This window comes from Lissotriton helveticus, chromosome 8 (genome assembly GCF_964261635.1).
Source record: "Lissotriton helveticus chromosome 8, aLisHel1.1, whole genome shotgun sequence".
Taxonomy (NCBI): Eukaryota; Metazoa; Chordata; class Amphibia; order Caudata; family Salamandridae; genus Lissotriton; species Lissotriton helveticus.
In genome coordinates, this window is record NC_136069.1 from 1,591,226,593 (window position 1) to 1,591,247,544 (window position 20,952).

The following is a 20,952-nucleotide window of genomic DNA, read 5'->3' on the forward strand; positions in this document are numbered from 1 at the left end:
TGTCCTGTTTGGAAAATTTTTACACCAGCAAAAAGAATACGACAGAAAACTCGACGCAAGTTCAGCAACCTGCCCTGAACCGAGAAGAGCCGCAGGAAAACGGCCAAATGGACGCTAGAAGGAGAACGTCACCGAAGTCCCCGTACATTATTTGGGAACTAATTCACCAGAAGGAAATCAGTCCTCACAAAGCCGCCAAATGGCATACATACCCACAAAGCGACACTCTATCGCCGAAACGTATGTAGGGAATGGAAGGACCCAGAAATACGAAAAGAACGCGCTCGAAAACCAAGAAAATATTGTAGATACCAGAAACTTGATCGTAAATAAAGCAAAGTAGAAATACATACACCTATGAAAACTTGTACTTATCACATTGCCATGTGTCAACCCATACCCGTGCCTACTAAACGACAACGATGAATCTGTGGGCCGTAGCTCCCTGGTGAACCAAAAGGCATCTGCCTCGAATTTACATGAGTGATACTACATTAGAAAAAGGGGAAATTGCAAGGAGAGGCGGGTAAACCGAGCCGGCCTCCGCCGACCCAAGGGGCATTGGGATATCAAAATGGATTCCGCCCTGCACGAAGGTGCGACCAGCCGTCAGAATACAAGGAACCCGGATGGAACAAACCTTTACTGCCATGAAGGCTAAGGAGGTATACTGCAACAATCTAAATACGAAATGGTCGGAGTCCTGGAACTAGACCACTAAGAAGATGACCTATATGCCCCTATCCGCAGATCGTTCTCGCGGTCGAGATATTGCGCATGCTGAACAGTAAGCCTCCAGAGGCGTGCACGACAAAGAGCCCGAATAACTGGAGGGACCGGAAAAAACTGTTTGAATGACGGTGCCCAACACACCACTACCGAGGCATCCACCCAAAGGGAAACTCTCGCGCTGATACCATCGGAAAGTCATCCTCGCATTGTAGAGTGGGAGTACAACCACTGAGTCGCATGGGATCGAGATAAACTTGGAACCTAAACTAAAGGCCCCAAATGCATGAAGGTTATAACCGAGCTATTCCAGTACATCAATCCGATATCCGGAACTGTGAGGCCAAGGCCTGCTAAGATAGATCAACCATACCTATATGTATCCAATTAACCTGAGAGATAAAACAACACGGTATTCGGAGGGTAATAGGGAGTTGAGGCTTGGGATAGCCTATCCCTCGCATCAACGTTAGAACCACCATCGGAACAACAGCCATTGTAGGGAAGGAGATAACCAGACTTTCCCCTGAATGTCATATGCCAGAAACTGCGGAAACACGATGGAAAAGAACCGACCAACTAGTATGAATGCGACCACCAGCCAAGAACGCCTACCCTTTATACACTCAACGATAATAAACTGACCTAAAGTGGTGTCCAACCTTATGAAAGGCTTTGCGCCTCTCGGGCGATCCGGCGCAAAGGCGTCATACCGACGCCTATCGCCGAGCGTGGCGGACTACGACCTTGATTTGCAGCCTGTCAAATCAGGAAATCCCTTTCTGAGACGACTAGGAAAAAGATGAAACACGAAATAAAGACAATAACTAACAACGTAAAAATAATAAGTAAATAGACAAAAACGAACTCATGCTGAAAGATGTGTGGTAGCAGAACGAAAAAGGGCGTCAATCAAGCCCTGTCACCCTGAGTTAGGTAACGTCATACGCGAGGCCCTGTTGACTGCACAAGAACGTGAAGAACCTGGGTGTCAACATAATCAGCTCAGGAGGCTCTTGCGCTCCTATCAGTAGTTGTCATCCTCCAATATAGAAATATATATATATATACATACATATATTCCAACATCATCCTCAAGGGACATCTGTATTCAATACATATGAAAGTGCAAGGCACAATGCAACGGAGGAGTCGAGGGGGAGCCAACCCTGTGCACACTAAAACAGAGAAATGAATAATGCATCGGCTCCTCAGCAAAGCTGTAGTCATTATACCAGCCCAGAGGGCGTCGGGAGTCTTTGTAAAATACAAGGAGCGTGTGCGCACTCCGAGGGCCAGCCTATTGTTAAAGCCTGGAGGCTACCAGGAATCTGCTCAGGTAAGCAGGAGGCACTGAGACCTCAAACAAAACAAACAAGGGACGCCTGCGACGTGCGTAGGCCAATGTGCCCAAAGTAAGCCCAAAATTGTGCCCAAGTGGGTTACGCACACCGGAGCGTTATGACTCCATAACCGCACTCGGCTACTAGGGAAGCCTTTGGCGGAGCAAGCACGAGACCGCGCAAGTATTCAAACAAACCTATGGAAGTGACAGGAAACTTTCACAATGTGTAAACAGCATCGTTGGAACGTAATCCAGAAGTAACAAATCAAGACACAAACACATTCACCCAATTCATCATGGCGCACTCTAGCGCCGATTCCAGCTCCAGAGGGAGCGAATGATTCAGTTTGTGGCCGAGCCTAGGCCTCTCATGAGGATTAATGTCGCCGGCATAAGCAGAGCGACCTCACCACTCCCGCAGGAGCTATCTGAAAGTTGCATCAGCGCTACCCAAACGCTACCAAGCGCACCCTGCCGTCCAGTATAAATTGTTAAACATATCCCAGGAGAAAATTAAACTGAAATCGTAGAAAAAACATAAATTACAACATTATTGATAATCAGACATGACTCGGGGCACCTGGGATCGAACCCTTCACTATGGAGATCAAAGGCCGCAGCCTTGCCCCGAGGCCACCTGTAGACCGATCCACATGAAGCTGATGAAACCTGAAGACCCCGGCAGGGAAGCGCGGCATGCGCTGATCAGCGGGAGTACAGAGCGCCTGAAAAAATACATCAACGAGGCGACGCGCGCCCGCCTTTAATGAAGTGAGCCATGAAGCTCTGCGGAGTTCAGCGGTAAAGGGACCAAACCCGCGCTCGAACGGGCCAACTGATTAGGCTACAGACTCCGCTGCAGGAAGAGGCGCCACACCCGTGCGCCGCACACTGCCCCCGCAAGAACACAGCCATGCCCGCAGGCCATCGGGGTACGTAACGCCTGGCCGGGGAAACCGAACCGGTAGGAAGGAAAAAGCGTCCAGGGAGTACGCTGCTCCCAGCGGGAGCCGCTCCGCCCTCCTTTGCGGCAAAAACAAGCCATGGCGCCCGCGAGCGCTGACACAAGAAGCAAGGCAATGCTGCTTAAGTCGCCAACACAAACTCCCAGTACCCTTTGTAAAATGAGGACAACATAGCCAATTTGTCATCTCCAGAGCGCTGCAAGCAGTCTTGAACTTAGGGAGTGTTGTCCGTTAAGATACAAGGCTGCACGTAACCCGTGCACTACTGACTCCCATAAACCACCATCACGCCACAAGCCTGAAACATAGCGCGATATAAGCGCAAAGCAGTTCAACAACATGCGATCTAGACGCAAGGCAATTAATATAGCGCGCTATGAGCGCAAAACTACTGGCATTAATCTCAAAGAAAATCCATCAGTCAAGTAAGACATTAATCATGGCATAATGTTGGGAGCACTTAACTGTCTGCGTGAGCAGCAAAGAAAGAGGAAGAGACACAGGATGCAGCAGCTCTTATGGGGCTATACAGGATGTGATGTATGTACAAGCATCATGGGAAATGTAGTTTTTATTTGCATACAAAACGTTTTTCATTGGCTGCTGTGAGTGGCAAATATAAGAAAGAGAAGCATAATCCGAAGCCTCCGGTCCTGTAATAGAATCAACTGACATTCTCTGTCCTTGTTGGATGTACATGTTTTCCTGAGAATGTCAGACTTCATTCTCACATGACTGAGAAAGATAATGTGAATTTACAGAAAATATGCTTTCAGTTTAGCTTATAGATCCCCTTCCAAACCACTGTGGGAAAATCATGAGATATTAGTTTTCTTTCAAACATGATTCATGATATCCCAGCAGAAGGCTTTTTCACATGGTAAAATCACCTTAGAACACACCACAATTCCTAAAATGAGTATGGTACCATCAACAAATGATTTATAATGTAACTAAAGTCCTAAAACCCTCTATTAACTACAATGCTTTTTAATGAGGTGCTATCATGTATATTGGTCCCAAGATGGCTGCCAACACTTCTTGGATGAAGTGCTGACAGCCAATCAGATCAGATGTGTGGTTAAGCTCCGCCCAGATATATATATTTTTTTTAACCTAAATTACTCAAAATCCACTGGAGCACATATCTTGAGACATAGCAAAGGCACACCGGGCTACCAGTCCCTACAATTTTGCCAGGTTTTGTGGAAATCCATTCAGCCGTTCGGGCTAAAAGTGAGTCCAACCGCCCTATGGAAATTAACATGGGGAAAACACGTTTTGGGACCCCCCTTTTATCTCGGCCCCCGCTTGACGAATCCCCCCCAAAGTTTCAGGAAAGGAGCGGAGCGCAGCAAGGCAAATTTAAGGAAAATTACAGGCAGATTCCTCAACCGGCGCCAAAGTTATTCCCAATAGAATATTGCGTATTTCCTATAGAAAACAATCCTAACTATAACTACCTACTGGCGACCGCCAGTAGGTAATATATATATATATATATATATTTGAGTGGTGGATATTAGTCCGTTTTTTGGATTGGGAAGGATAGCGGAGGGATGGAAGATGGAAAAAGGTTTGCATTTATATATATTTGATCCAGTCATGCTAATACCACCATTAGGTATGCATTTATTCAATTGATTGATTACACATGGATTCACTTTTGGCTATAATCTGTACCTAGTTTCCCGTTTATGATCAGGGGTGGCCTTTTTGGCTATACTCAAAGCACTATGAGACACTAGCATAGCATGCAGAAATTCTAAGCCATACACTAGAAGGTTGTGAAATGGATAAAAGGAAGCTGGTGCTCTTACAGTGTTGCTATAACGTAGAGTTACTACCTCTTTCCATGCTAGCAGGCCACCATGCTTCCAAGCCCTGGGCTAAGGCATTCTGGGAGATGTCGGCTTGTTTTGCTTTCGTTGAACAAATGGAAGTAACCCATCCGATGAAGGATGGAATTAAAAAGCCTAGAAATACATGGTGTTTCTCAGACGCAAAGTGGCAAACCAACTCCTCGAAGATCGATATACAGTGACCACAGAGAGATGACCAGGACCACAAACGACCAAGGTCATCCGCTTCTGCGGCAGCGCTTTTCCCCTGCAGCAGATACACAGATAAAAACACTCCCCTCCTCTGAGGTCCGAAGGAGAAAGCACCAAGTAGGCTCCGTGGTGAGGCATCCAGACAATATCATACAACGCTCAACTCACCGTCATGTGGAGAGTGCCACCCAACTTTGTATTATCTTCACCTTCCCATCCAGCCAGATCCTTCTCACAGACCTCAGTGGGGGTCCCCCTTGCATCCCTTCCTCACCCTACAAAAACTGTTCACCTCCATCGACTTCAACGGGATCACCCTCCACACATGACTTCACCCTCCTTGTAGAGTAAACAGGAGGAGCTGTAAGAAATAACCAAAGCTTGCGCTCTGTCTGAAATGAGTAAAGACCCTTGTCATTGATAGGCCCAGAATGGATGGTGCTCGAGCTAATTCTGCCAAAAGTCTCTGCTACTTTTCTAGGTCAAATGCAAAAACAACAGTTGAAGGACAAAATGCAGAACAATGGCATACATTCACCCCAGTACAGAGATCTGGGCCTAAATCCATCGTTTTTTTGCTCACCATGCCATTCCAGTTTGAACACAGCAATATGCAAATCAGTCTTGACCCTGTGCCTCATGGGAACAGTCCAGCCCGAACAGCCAAGCCAGGTCCTCCCTGGACTGGAAACAAGCATCCTGGGACTTTTCTAGGTCTGTCTGAATGGCATTGGGCCAATCCCATGCTTAATAATGCTGCTAAAGATGCAGACAGGTAATGTAGGCAGGTATGGAGTGCTGTTGTAAGTGCGCTCCACCAGTAGAGCAGCTCTTCACCTAAAGACATGGAACTACCCAGAGATTCTGCTGCCGTAGATGCGCTCCACCAGAAGAAGCGGCTGTCCTGTCCACAAGGAGCGGTGCTCCACCTAAACACAAGTACCTACCCAGAGTTTCCTTGCTAGTGTTCTGCACAGGATACCACTTCACTTGCTGTTGCCCCTACTTCCTGTGGCACAGAGTATTTATAGGGTGAAAGCCGGTAACTTAGGGAATATTTCACCAAAGCAAATGTGGTGCTTACATTTGCCTCCTAGGGACGCAGGACAACACATGATTAACCGGGGTCCCTGGAAGTCCAGACATGAATGCTGTGCATGGCAAACCCCATACATAACGGTGCACCTAAATGTCAGCAGATGCGACATCAAGCCTTTTGCTGCGCACAGCGTGGGGATAGCAGCAGGGCCTGGCCTGTGGCTAGGACCTGCTCCCAACCCCTTGCTGGTGTCCACCCCCTGTTGCACCCACTCCCCCCTTTGCAGCCAACCTGACCACACATAGGCCTTCAGCCGTGCGCAGTGTGGGGTAGGCTGCAAGTCTTGGCAGGTCCACCACCCACCGTGCACTGCCTTTGGCCATGCTCATCAAGGGCGAGCAGCCAAAAGCCTGTATGTAGTCAACCCACCACAGACACTCACATCACCCTTTTATTCCTTTTAATGGTTTTCCAATCCTGTGTGAGTCTGTGCTCCAGCAGGACTCTCGTAGGAGTAAGTTGGCCATGCTGGCTCCTGCTGGAAATCCCTAGGATTGCAGCAACCCCCATATTTTTTAACTTGGCTCTGGGGGGGGTCCCTATGGGGCCAGTCACAAGGTCCAGAAAGTCTCCAGAGTACCCCTACCCCAGCCCCATGCCTTTTTTTAAATCATTTTCAGAACGCAGGGACCTGGTCCCAGTTTCCTGTGATGGCGGCCGCTACATTTCTCTTCATGTTGGGCTAGTCGATCAGAACGCAAGCTCCTGTGGGACTCGAGAGAGCCTCTCGCTCCCAAGGGAGTGAGGGGGAAATGGGAGAAAGCCCCCTCGGCCAATCAGATTGCTCTATTATTTCAAGTTGTAAGCCTGCGGATCTATAACTCGTGCTCTAAGGTAACTATAACTTATTCCCGCCATGCACAGTTTAATCATTAATAATTTCACTGCAAATGTTGCAATGATATTATCAATGATGTCACAGAAGATGTCATGAGTAATGTAATATGTGGGGTAATTTGCAGTGCATAATGAGGGTGTGACTTATAGTTATCTTAAGGCACGAGTTATAGTTACTTGAGATAACTATAACTGCTGAATTTCTACCATCCTGACCATCCTGACTCCTGCAGAGGTGGTCGCTCCCCACGCTCCCTGATATCGTAGCCTGGACTGCTACATTGCCTGCTTTTAAATTGTGCCATATTGGTATCGTAGCGCAGCGCTGGACTGCTACATTGCCTGCATTTTCAATTGTGCCACACTGGTATCGTAGCGCTATATCGCATTGCCTGAGTGTTTGCTATGCCTTGTTTCGCTTTTGTTTCTGTTGCCATTTTGTTGTTTGTTTGCCTCCCAGCCCGTCCCTCCACCCCGCTCCCGCCTCCCAGCTGCTCCTCCCTCCCACAGATAGCATAGGAATCGTCCTGCCTGCCCTAGCGCTGTGACCATCCTGACTCCTGCAGATGTGGTCGCTCCCCACGCTCCCTGATATCATAGCGCTGGACTGCTACATTGCCTGCTTTTAAATTGTGCCAGATTGGTATCGTAGCGCAGCGCTGGACTGCTACATTGCCTGCATTTTCAATTGTGCCACACTGGTATCGTAGCGCTATATCGCATTGCCTGAGTGTTTGCTTCGCCTTGTTTCGCTTTTGTTTCTGCTGCCATTTTGTTGTTTGTTTGCCTCCCAGCCCGTTCCTCCACCCCGCTCCCGCCTCCCAGCTGCTCCTCCCTCGCTCCACCCCCCTCCACTATCCACTTATGACAGATGCTTTTGCACGCAGCGTTCACGCGCAGCGGTCGCGCCCCATGCGCACCAAAGGCGCGCCAAAGGTAAGCCCGTCTACGTCCGTCCGCGCCTGGACCGCGCCCAGCGCCAGACCCCCTGGCCCCCGCAAAATCCACTCCACCCGCGTAACGTACGACGCCGCTACCCTCTCAGCACTTAACCCCGGCCGACTCCCAAACTGCTACCAAGCCGCCCCAGGACACACCCATGGACCCTTCACCTGCCACTCGTGCAAGCTCGACTGCATCAGGACCCACACCAATTCCACAAACTCCAAGCAGAGCTCTGAAACTAACCACCTGAAGTGCATTCTGCTCAACACCCGCTCGGTCCACAGACACGCCATTGAACTTTGGAACCTACTCGACACCACATCGCCGGACGTCGCCTTTCTTACAGAAACCTGGATGAACGCCTCATCTGCGCCAGACATCGCCATAGCCATCCCGGACGGCTACAAGATCATCCGAAAGGACCGCATCAACCAAACAGGAGGAGGAATCGCCATCATTCATAAGAACACCATCCGCATCACGACCAGTTCCGATGACAACCTCAGAACCGCGGAACACCTTCACTTCCAGATTCACATCGACCCTAAGACCACACTCAGAGGCACCCTCATCTATAGACCACCCGGACCCCGCACACAATTCAGCGAAGACATCACTGACTTCATCAGCCCTCACGCCCTCCCCTCCGAGGACTACATTCTACTGGGAGACCTCAACTTCCACCTGGAAAAGAACAACGACAGCAACACCACCACCCTTTTGGACAACCTCGCCAATCTCGGACTCAAACAACTTGTTGACACCCCCACCCACTTTGCCGGGCACACGCTTGACCCAATCTTCACTTCCAGCAAGCACATCTCCTTTAATCACACCACAGCTCTCCATTGGACGGACCACAGCTGGGTTCACTTCAACTACAAAAAGACTACGACCCACAACCACCCACAACCAATTCCTCGGAGAAACTGGAATAAAATTACCACCGACCAGCTCTTCACATCGCTTCACCAAAACCCTCCTGCAAAATCATCGGACACAAACCAAGCAGCCACCAACCTCACACAATGGATCACCCACAGCGCTGACGAATTAGCACCCTTGAAAAACCATCAAATCAAGCAAGGCAGCAAAAAAGCCCCCTGGTTTAATGATGACCTTAAGAAATCCAAGAGGATCTGTCGCACCCTCGAGAAAGCCTGGCGAAAAAACCCAACCACTGACAACCTGGCCACCTTCAAGAACGCCACCCGCAAACACCACCAACTGATCCAATCCACCAAGAAATCATCATTCAAGGATCGACTCGACAACAACGGCCACAACAGCAAAGAACTATTCAACATCGTCAAAGAGTTTACCAACCCCACCGCCGGCACCAACGACATCACTCCCTCCCAAGTCCTCTGCGACTCTCTAGCCTCGTTCTTCCACAACAAAATCGCTGACATACATAACAGCTTTGGAGACCAGCCCACCCCACCCACCTCCGAACTAAAACCCCCCTCCAACAATATTTGCGCCTGGAACCCAATCACCACTGAAGACACCATCCGCCTGATGAACACCATTCACTCAGGATCGCCAACCGACCCATGTCCACACCACATTTTCAACAAAGCAGATTCCATTATCGCACCCCATCTCCGAGACGTCATCAACTGCTCCCTCAACTCCGCCACCTTCCCGGATAGCTGGAAACATGCCGAACTCAGCGCCCTCTTGAGGAAACCCACAGCAGACCCCACTGAACTTAAGAACTACCGCCCCATTTCGCTCCTCCCATTCCCTGCCAAAGTCATTGAGAAAGCCGTCAACAGTCAACTCGCCGCCTTCCTTGAATCCAACAAATCCCTCGACCCTTCACAGTCCGGCTTCCGAGCCAAACACAGCACCGAGACCGCCCTCATCGCAGCAACAGACGACATTCGAACTCTACTGGACAACGGAGAAACTGCTGCCCTCATCCTACTCGACCTCTCCGCAGCCTTCGACACAGTCTGTCATAGCACCCTCATACAACGCCTCAGCAACGTCGGAATACAAGGAAAAGCATTGGACTGGATAGTCTCGTTCCTCGCCGGAAGAACCCAGAGAGTCCGCCTCCCCCCTTTTAGATCAGAGGCCACCGAAGTCATCTGCGGCGTACCCCAAGGATCTTCACTCAGTCCCGCCCTCTTCAACGTATACATGAGTCCCCTCGCATCCATTGCGCGCCAACACAACCTCAACATGATCTCCTACGCAGACGACACTCAGCTGATCCTATCCCTCACCAAAGACCCAAACACCGCCAAAACCAACCTACACGAAGGGATGAAAGAAGTAGCCGAGTGGATGAAGAACAGCCGTTTAAAACTAAACTCGGACAAAACGGAAGTCCTCATCTTAGGATCATCCCCCTCCGCCTGGGACGACTCATGGTGGCCACCGGCCCTGGGAACCGCACCCATACCACTGGACCACACACGTAACCTGGGCTTCATCCTGGACTCCTCCCTCTCGATGACCAAACAAGTCAACGCCGTCTCATCATCATGCTTCAACATCCTACGTATGCTCAAAAAATCTTCCGTTGGATCCCCACCGAGAAAGACGGTCACCCATGCACTGGTTACAAGCCGACTGGACTACGGAAACACCCTCTACGCCGGAACCACAGCCAAACTACAGAAAAAACTCCAACGCATCCAAAACGCCTCCGCCAGACTCATCCTAGCCATCTCCCGCCAAGCTCACATTTCCAGTCACCTGAAAGACCTCCACTGGCTCCCCGTCAACAAGAGAATAACGTTCCGCCTCCTCACCCACGCACACAAAGCCCTCTACGACCTAGGACCCGAATACCTCAACACGCCTGTCCTTCTACACCCCCACCCGCCAACTTCGATCGTCCAATCAAGCCCTCGCCGCAATTCCACGCATCCAAAGATCCACCATGGGAGGAAGATCCTTCTCCTACTTAGCGGCCAAGACCTGGAATTCCCTCCCCACCCACCTCCGCCTCACACAGAACCACCTCTCCTTCAGAAAACAACTAAAAACCTGGATATTTGAGAAGTAAAGCTCCCCCCTCCCTCAAGCGCCTTGAGACCCTCTGGGTGAGTAGTGCGCTATACAAATTTAGACTTGACTTGACTTGACCATTTGTAATGTTATTTCCTTACTATAACATCCCTGTAACCTAGGTGAGTGGTTGTGTTGGTGTGTAAATGGGTGTGTGAGTGTGTGATGGGTGTGTCAGTGCATGTGTGTCTGACTGTGTAGGTTTGTGAGTGGTGGGTGTGTGAGTGGCTGTGTGGGTCTGGAGTAGGTGTGTGTGGCTGTATGGATGTATATGTTGGTATGCAAGTGTGTGAGTGGGTGTGTAGGAGTGTGTGAGAGAGTGTGCCTCTGTGTGTGGGCGGTTCTCTGGGTCTCTGAATGGGTGCACAAGTGTGTAAGTGAGTGTGTGAGTTGTTTTCTGAGTTTGAGTGACTGTATGGGTGTGTCAGTAGTTGTGTGGGTGTGTAAGTGGGTGTGTAAGTAGTTGTGTGAGTAGGCCTGTGAGTGTGTGTGTGTGTGTGTGTGTGTGTGTGTGTGTGACTTGCTGTGTGGGTCTGAGAAAGTGTGTGAGTGGTTTTGTGGGTCTCTGAGTGGGTGTGTGAGTGGCTGAACAGGTGAGTGAGTGGTTGCATGAGTGTGTATGTGGATTTGTGAGTTCTCAAGGTCTCTGGGTGTGTTCATGGTTGTATGAGTTGGTGGGTGGGTGTGTGAGTGGTGATCTGGGTCTCTGAGTGGGTATCTGAGTGACTGTATGGATATGTGATTGGGTGTGTCAGTGGCTGTGTGGGTGTGAGTGAGAGTGGGTCTGAGTGGGTGTATTTTTTTTTAATTGGGATCTGGTTCTCTGGATCCGCAGCGGATTCACACACTGGGCCACGCTGAGCACTGCAGTGGATCAGTGGATCCTTGCGTGCCCCCCAAAAATTGTTGTTGGACAATTTTTTGCCCATGAGGAGTCCCTCACAGACACCTCCATCCGTCCCATGTTGTCAGGATACCAGTGTCCTAGGTGTCTCCAACAAGTCGATTGTGAGCTACCAGTAGCTCGCAGGCTGTCTCTCAGTCACTCACACATAATTCCCTTTAAGCAGGTTTGAAAATATGCAGACCCCCACCAGCTATAGCAGCACCTTAAAACAATCCACCCATTTTGTGAAGCCTAGGAAGACATCTAATGAAAACTCTTACTTTACTAGTTTCTGTTTTTGCCTTCTATTGCCATCTCTTTCCTTCTTTCTTTATCCTCTTTCATTTATTTTGCTTCATTTTTTTTCTTTTTCTCGACACTTTCTAATTAGCTCCTGCCTTCTCTTTCATCCCCTAATGTATTCTTCTAAGTATTTCTTTCTTCAGTGTATTCCTGCTTTTTTCTTTTCTTCCTCTCTTTCAGTCTCTTGCTCTGCTTCCATCTGGTTCTCCTTTCTTCTCTACTCTCATCAACTTCTCCAATTATCCTTTTTCCTCTCCTTGCTGTTTTTTTTACTTTCTTTCCTGCTTATTCCTTTTTTCTCTTTTCTCCCTTTTCATTTTCTCTTTTTCCAACTCTTTCTTCACCTTTCTTTTTTCTCCATGTACTGTCTTTGTCTTTATGTCTGCAATTAATTGTCTTTGCATTCCTCTTCCTTGATTTCTTTTCTTCTTCCTCTCCTTTGATTTTCACCTTTTTTTCACCTGTTTTTTCTTTCTTGTTCTGCTGCTTTATCTTTCTCCCTCTCTCTTTCTTTGTTATTAAAGTTATTTCTTCATTTTTCTATCTCCTTTCTTTATCTCACTCGTCTTTTTTTTACTTCTGTCTGTATATTCATTTTTCTCCTTCCTATCATTTTTTTCTCTGAATGTTTTCCTTTCTTTTTCTCCTTTCTTTCTTGGCTCTTTTTGACTCCTTTTCTTCCCTTTTAAAAGTTTACTTTCTCTTTTTTCTCTCCTCTTTTCTATCTTCTTTTCCTCCTTTGTATATCTTTCTCTCTCACATACTTTCTCTCACTCTAGAGCAGTAAGACAACATTTTTCCTTGAAGATTTGAGGTAAACCTTTTGGTATACACCTCTTGTGATTTTAATTCTTCCTGTTTATTGGGCAGGACTGGGGTTCTTCAGTGACAGTAATTAAGTTACTTGGCCCATGTGTACCCTTACAGAATCCTATATTAAGCAGAGCTCAGAATGGTTTTCAGTGATTAGAAGTAGCTCTCGTCATGGGAAAGGTTGGAGACTCCTGATCTATCCTGACCCCTTACGCCCTATTTAAACTTTGTCCCCACCGCCCCCCGCCAGAAACCGTGTCCTGATCGATAAAATGGTGGCTGCAACTTTTCACTCCGGTTACAGCCAGCCAACCACACCATTGCTATTGGCATGTAGATCTGTGGTTCCTCCGCGGTGGATCCACCTCTCTAGAGATACATAAATCTTTTTACTTTAATAACTCCAAAACTACTGAACAGATTTACACCAAATTACAAAAAGCACTCTTTCTGAACCAAGATCTAACTTTCTGCCAAAATTGGTGTAATTACATTCAGCAGTTCGGGCTGTAGACGTGTCTGAAATCCCTACGGAAAATTGCATAAGGAAAACGCATTGTGGGAAACCCCTTTTTCTAGGCTCCCACTTGATGAATAACCCCAAATCTTTCCTTTCCAGACAGCAGCTGAAGTGAGTGGCACACTACTTTGGAAAATGTTGTGAAGATTCGTCAAATGGCACCAAAGATAGCAAAACTAAAAATGCTTTTCCTATGGAAATGAGGTCCAAACTATAACTACCTACTGGCGACCACCAATAGGTCATCTATGTATATGTATATAGATACATATATCAGTATAAATATAGAGATATTCTAGCAGCTACATTGAACGTGTTGCTATAGAAGCTCATAGGGAAAGTCTAGAACCGTACTGGAGATTCTTTAAAGCTCCATAAACCTCAGTAAGGCTTACCTTCACAAGTGCTCACATGCATGCAAAGGTCTGTCCAACATACATGCACAAACACCCAACACACACATACAAATGTGCATACATGCATGTGCACCTGCAACCACCCATCACACACTTAGCTTGTGCAGACAGGCATGCATCTGCATGGATACAAAGTCCCATCAGACAGCTTCCTGCAAGTGCGCGCGCGTGCACACACACACACACACGCACACACACAGTGTTCAGAGCGGCCTGTGATTGATCTGTTACCACTGCCACCATTGCAACACCTCTCTGGTCCCCTGCGGGGAGGAAATAACTGTTTATTGATGTTTTCTTTGGTTTGTTTTGGCTGTCAGGGTATTTTACCTTAATTATTCTGGGATTTATGGATTGATTTTTTCCTCAGTATCTATATGAGAGTGTGCTCGTAGAATACCAATTTCAAGCATACATTAGATTTCAATGAACGTAAATCACGCGTGACATGTATCCCTTATTTGATGCAAGGAAAGGATCACATATTTCTGCCTAGTTTACTTCCTGGCAATGAACTCTACCGCAGAGGGTGTAAACCATGGGTGTAGTGTTGTAAGTCAGACCTCCTGCTGCAGGTATACAGAGTAGCACCTTGTACAATGCTCACTACAAAGAGTCAGAAGTCGTGCAGTCTTGTGCCCACTTTGTATTCTTGAGCAAATCAGTTTTATCTGTGCTTCGGGTACTCATGCACAGGGGGGAAACAACCTTTACAACACAACTTTTACAACGCACTACCATTACAGCGAAACTTTTACAACGCAACATCCATTACATCGCATGCCATTACAACGCAACCATTACAACGCATGACACTACAACACATACCATTACAACGCATGTCATTACAACGCATGTCATTACAACGCATGTCATTACAACGCATACCATTACAACGCATAGTACCCTTACACTTTCCAACACTTACCCTACTGTTGCACCCCCTGGAGTTAGAATAGTAATTTTTACCCCTACACTATCCAACACTTACCCTACTGTTGCACCCCCCTGGAGTTAGAATAGTAATTTTTACCCCTACACTATCCAACACTTACCATACATGCAATGTATTGTTATGCGTTGTAATGGTATGCGTTGTAAAGGTAGTATGCGTTGTAATGGAATGCGTTGTGAAGGTAGTTTTTAAAAATTCGTTGTAATGGCATGCGTTGCAATGGATGTTGCGTTGTAAAAAATGCGTTGTAAAGATATGCGTTGTAAAAGTATGCGTTGTAACGTCATACATCCGCACAGGGAGATCTACTGTTTTGTGCAGTGTAAGTGAATCCCACTAAGTGCAAGGGGTATGCCAGGCAGGTGTCCTTGCACAGTGAGCGGTAGGGTTCAAGCTGCACCACACGGATGAGGCTCAACAAGGTAGGACTGCTCTCTGGTTGCTTGTGTTCCTGTTCAGATGACTAAAGGTTTGGGATGGGCTGCTCCCTTTTGGGTCCGCCCAAGACTAATTGGCTTGTGGTTGGTCCTGTTCCATAATGGCACAGACGAACTTAAACTCACCCAGTGGAATATGGCATGAAGTCATTATCAGCAGCAGAGATTAATTCAAACATTTTACCCGTCACGTTGTGTTATCCATAATTTAGTCATTACCAAACACTTAACACCACAATATACATTTTTGGAGCAAATCCCTAGATTCTGCAGTAGACGGGGGGGGCAATGCAATATTTGAGGTTGGTCCGGCCGCTTCATTGTGCTGACGCAATAGAACTTGGGTCTGGTCTCAGACAGTTGAATATGCAGGAGGTGTGATTTGATTACCCGCAAAGGGAAGTATATGTGGCTGTTCCCTGGCAACGGCGAGAGCATGCCACAGAAAACCCTTCTCTTTCAGGGTTCACCTTGCACTATCCTGATCTGACTGTGGCTTTGAAGGAATGACTGGAAAGCGAGTAGCGGAGATTTCCATGCATGCTATTGCAGTATTTGTTGTTGTTCAGTGTCCCTATCTTGAAGCCATGGTTGAGCCATAGGTTGTGGTTTTGGATACTCCAGCAGTTGTCTGGTTGCTTCCCTTTCTAGGATTTGTTGTGGTGAAGGGGATTTAAAATAGTCAGGCAATAAGCTAGCATCTTAGCAGTGGCAGTGGGCATCTTCAGGAGGGGGTCATGATTGCACCCATGAAAGAGACGGTCTACTCCCCTGAGCAAGGATAGGTGCTCAATGACTATGTCAGAAGACAGCCATTGGGAGCAATTCCTCAACCAGCAGTTCTTGACACGGGTTTGCAGGCAAGTTTAAGGATTTGTTCTACAACCATGTGGATCATTTCCAAGTGGGACTGCCCGCTTATTGGCCAGGGGAATCTGAGATCTTCTTGCTAATCCAGATGTCTCCAGGGTGGTCATGGTGGATGACAGCTGGGCACCACACTGTGGTACCCAATCGGTGAATTTGGCCAGTGCATCAATTGGAGCAAACTAGACCTTTGTTGTCTTAGCTCTGGTAATCTGTGGATTGGAGCAAAGCCGCCGTGCAATGCAGTGTTTTATTAACCTCAGCTGTTTAAGTGGGCCGGGTCCCACTGGGTCTTAGACCCGGTAGCAATTTTCGTGACATACACTCATGTCATTAAGTTCTATGGCAAAAACACTGATCGATTTCTGAACAATGAATGTAATAAATGTTAAGATGATCCATGTCAGCCGTTTACTTGTCAAGCTTTACTCAATATTGCATTCCTTAAGAAGGTTAACTGTTTCCAGGGTTTTGTGTTTCTGTATTTTTTTTATGTTGCACAGCATATTATTCTTGTATAGTGCGTACTTTGAACTGAGACACATCCAGGTGTTATTAACGGGCCGTGATTGAGAGGGCTGGAATTGAGGTTTCTCACAGTGTTTGTCAGTGGATGAAAACAGATGTTCAGAATACATGGTCATCCAATGCTCGGCCTCTCTGCAAAGCGCACTGGACTCAGTAATGTTTAATTCAGTCTCTCAATTTCAGTTCTGAAAATTGTTCAGTATTAATTACAACAAAATCATTGTTACTCAATTATCTTGCACAGCAAACAACTGTGGACAAAGTGAATAACCTTGGTAGGTTTTATGTGTGTCTTTTGGTGTGGTATATATCTGGATGCAATAACAGATCTCAGAGAGGAACCAAAATACTGGTCAGGTGGCACAATGGGGGAATCACAGACATTTAGTTTACATGTTTAAGACACGCCCATAATTCCATAGGCCACGCCCATTTTAGAGACACCCCACTTTTTTCATCCCACTTAAAGGCCTGATTAACTGACCTATGTGGAGTGCAGGTCATAGCCTCTTTTGCTTCACTGACAGAGGCCTAAGCTGTCCACTGAACCCTGATTATTTTGCTGTGCTTTATAACAGCGGGGGTGGGAATTTCCTTTCTTGCACTCTTGACTTGGGCCTGTAGCCAGTGGCGTAGCTATGGGGATGCGGGGGGGGGGGGTGGACCATCCCAGGCGGCACTGTTTTGGAGGCGGCAACGGTGGCCGCGCGGCACTTGTGGCCCGTTGCTTGTGGCGGACTTTATGATTTATTTGGGGACACCGGACACTCACTGTCTGACACTTTGTCAGTCAGTGTCCCCAGCCCCCAAATAAATTATAAAGGCGGCCGCAACGCCGGGCCACCAGTGCCGCGCCCGTTTTAAGTGCAAGCAAACTCACCTGCTTGCAACTGCTGCCTGCCTGCAGTGCACGCCCGCTGCACGCACGTTGCACGGTGGTGGTGTGGTGCGCGCGCGTCTCCAGAACACGTCCTTGGGTGGAATGCATGTGATGTAAGTCACTTCCCGCTACTGTTAGATATATATATTTTATTTACTGGCTAGATGCTAGTAGAGAGAGAGAAGGGGTGGAGGGTGGAGGGATGTAGGTTGGGGGATGGGGTGAGGAGGCGAGCCTGGAATGGCGGGACAGTGGACTTGAGTGAGGTCTGCACACATGCCATCCGGGATTACTTAGAGGCACCTAGTGTAACCTACAAAAAAACACCAAGATCTTATGGAAGAATTAAAGACCCAGTAAGTTGGCGACCTTTTGTTTTATTAATAATGTACGTTTAGAACATTCAATTTTCCTTTTGCACCTTTAAACAGTGCTTGACTCACAAAAAGTATGGAAACTGTCTAATTTTTACCAGGAGTGGGTATGTTTATTAAACTAGCAATGCTTTGCGTAACTCAGGGTGAGTGGCTTACCCGCAGGAGTGTTTTCTACATTTACACCCTGATGTACATTTTTTCCCGCAAAGTGGCAGTATTTCTTCCCAGTGCTAGTTGGTGCTAAAATAGGATTTGTAGTTTCACCTCAAGTACATTTTTTAACTGTTTTCCTCACGACTTTGAAACTTGATGGATTTGTACCAATATTTTCTTCTCCTAACATCATGCAGAAATTCTTGACCATAGTGTTAAACGGCATCTGAAGAAAATATTGTGAGCTGTGGGTTGTAAAGGTACTACTCGCAAGAACTACGCGAAGCAAAGGAGAAAGTGTGCAAAATACCACATGCTTAATTTTGAGTACAAGGTGACAATTATGGGAGTGAACACAGAGTGGTGCCTAGTAATAGCTAAATATTTTGCAAAGCGCTACTTATCACCTGTGAGGGTATCTAGGCGTTGGGGGGTGGGGGCTGTGCTGCTGATGAGGGACGTTAATCGAATAACCATGTTTTTAGGCCCTTCCTGAAATCCTGCAGGGTGGCAGTCTGTGTGTTCTCCTTTGTACTGCCGGTCACCGGTGTATTTAACTGTGTAGCCTTGGACCATGTCATGTAGGTGGATGTAACTTGCATGATCGAGGTAACTATTAGCGGCGATACTACGTGTCTCTCTGTCCATTTTCCCAAGCCCCCTCCCCCTGCTCCCCAGGGACAGCAATCTGAGGGATAGCCCCGGGCACCACAAGCTCTAGCTACGCCCCTGCCTGTAGCACACTGGCTACTCTACTGATAAAGTGACCACTCACCAAAGTGAGAAGTGGCCGAGGTTACAGTACAACCAGAGCCGGCCTTTGTTAAGACAGTGTCCTGGGCGATAAAAATGTGGCACCCTTGCTGATGCGAGCTAATTAAATGAGGCAGCAGGGGGGGGACCCTTTTGAGTTCAGTGGTCAGTCCTTGGCTGAGGAGTGACTGGCTCCTGAACACAAACATTTCCAGACCTCCCCCAGCTCACCTAAATCACCGATAGCATAGCTGCCTCCCGCTGATGATGGTTTTGTGTGTCAGCAAAGGTGAGATAGTGAAGGCAGGGCAAGGAAGGGGGCAATGGGTGTTAATAATTGCCCATGGTATGATAATGAAGGATTAAAACCACTTACTGGAAAATCAGACAGAAACGAGCATGGAAGGACATTGACACGGTTGGAGCAAGACAACAGGGGTGCTGCTGCTGGCATTACATTAATGCGCCCCTCAGAATATTTGTGTCCTGGGCCTGGTCCCAGCTCGCCCATGCTTAAGGCCGGCCCTGCGTACACACCTCTGCATCGCATTTCTTTGGCCACTCCACGGACACACCTTCAGATGGGCACACTTATGCATCCTGATTCAGAAACTACATTTCCCTTATTTACACATACACTTGGCACTATAGTGCATGATTACGTGCGTGCATTGCACACCACACCAGCTCTTTTCAGTGAAATAGGAGTAGTTCATTGCACGTGTACTTTAAACCTTTTCAAGATGTAAGTCAGCAAGTCCCAGGGCTTTAAGTGGGATGAAAAAACTGGGGGGGGGGGGTCTCTCAAAGGGCGTGGCCAATATAATTAAGGGTGTGGCTTAAAACACATAAGCTAAAAATCTGTGCTTAGCATAGTGTGCCGCCCGACTTGTATTTTACTGTTTCCATCATTGAATCCAGATACATGATACATCAAGTAAAACCATACTTACAAGTCAGGACTATTGGCTTTGTCAATGGTTGTTAGTTGCACAGGATATATAATCAGCAACTATGGCTTGTATACAATACTGAAAAAGCTTCCACTCCAGAGATAAAGACTCTCTTTAAAGCATTATCCCTTCCTCTACAACGTTCACCTGGCATGACGTCATGCTGTAACTTCTCCTAGTGAGAGTGAGCAGTGTGAGCAGCGATGTGCCTGCTGTCACTGTAGTCCCGAAAAAACAGACCGCCTGTGCCAGGGCACAAAACAGAGCCCGGAAGAGACCCGTTTCGAGGCCCCCTTTAAAAAACTGCTGGTGCTCAGCACGGGTGAGACCCTGCCCACTTAAAGCCCCTATAGGCCAAGTGCTGTCTGAGACATTCATAAGCACTGCTACACTGATCAGTACCATCCATGTTAATGCTCACAGCCGTGTGGGCACTGGGACAGTGGGCTCCTCCTTGCTACCCATAGATTGCACCTACCTCTTAATGGCAGATCTGACCAACAGTAACCAAGCAAGGATGCCACGGGGCCTGGTGCAAGCGAGGAAAACAGCGCCTTTAACTGCTGGGGCAGTAAATCCAGCACGGTCGTAGTTCATTGGGCCGCTTAGGGCTCATGGCCCCGGTGTCACTGCACCTGCTGCACCACTGGGAGCAACGCCCCAGCTGGCCAAGGATTTGGTTGTAAATCCAAGGTTGTGATCCATTGATCTGTCACTCAAGGCGCACCTGCGCCTCCCCCCTATCAATTTCCTCCAGGATAAACGCCATTGCTCATCACAAGCGCCCCATTAAACTGACGGCTGCCTGACAGCGAGCTCCGGGCTTTCATTAAAAGAAGCCTCCCGGGGACCGGCCTTATAGTCTGTACAACGGCGTCAGGGGCACTCGTACAAGCGAGAACCATTGGAGCCCTGCCTGCTGGCTGGGTAGCAAAATGTAGCAATAATCAGGTCCCCCCCCCAGGCCTATGTGCCCCGGTGTCACTGCACCTGCTGCACCTTTGACAGCTGCGCCCCTGAGTCTGTAGAAACATCTGTACCCATGCCCCTACAGAAATGTCAGCTAATAAGAGCTGCCAGACCACTCCAATCAATCTAAAGCACAGCAAA

General features: G+C 47.8%; 1 protein-coding gene across 2 annotated transcripts in view; it reads right to left on the bottom strand.

Moving 5' to 3' along the window:
- STARD10 (StAR related lipid transfer domain containing 10) overlaps positions 1-20,952 on the bottom strand; it is a 344,653-nt gene that overhangs the window by 135,625 nt on the left and 188,076 nt on the right. The window lies entirely within an intron of this gene.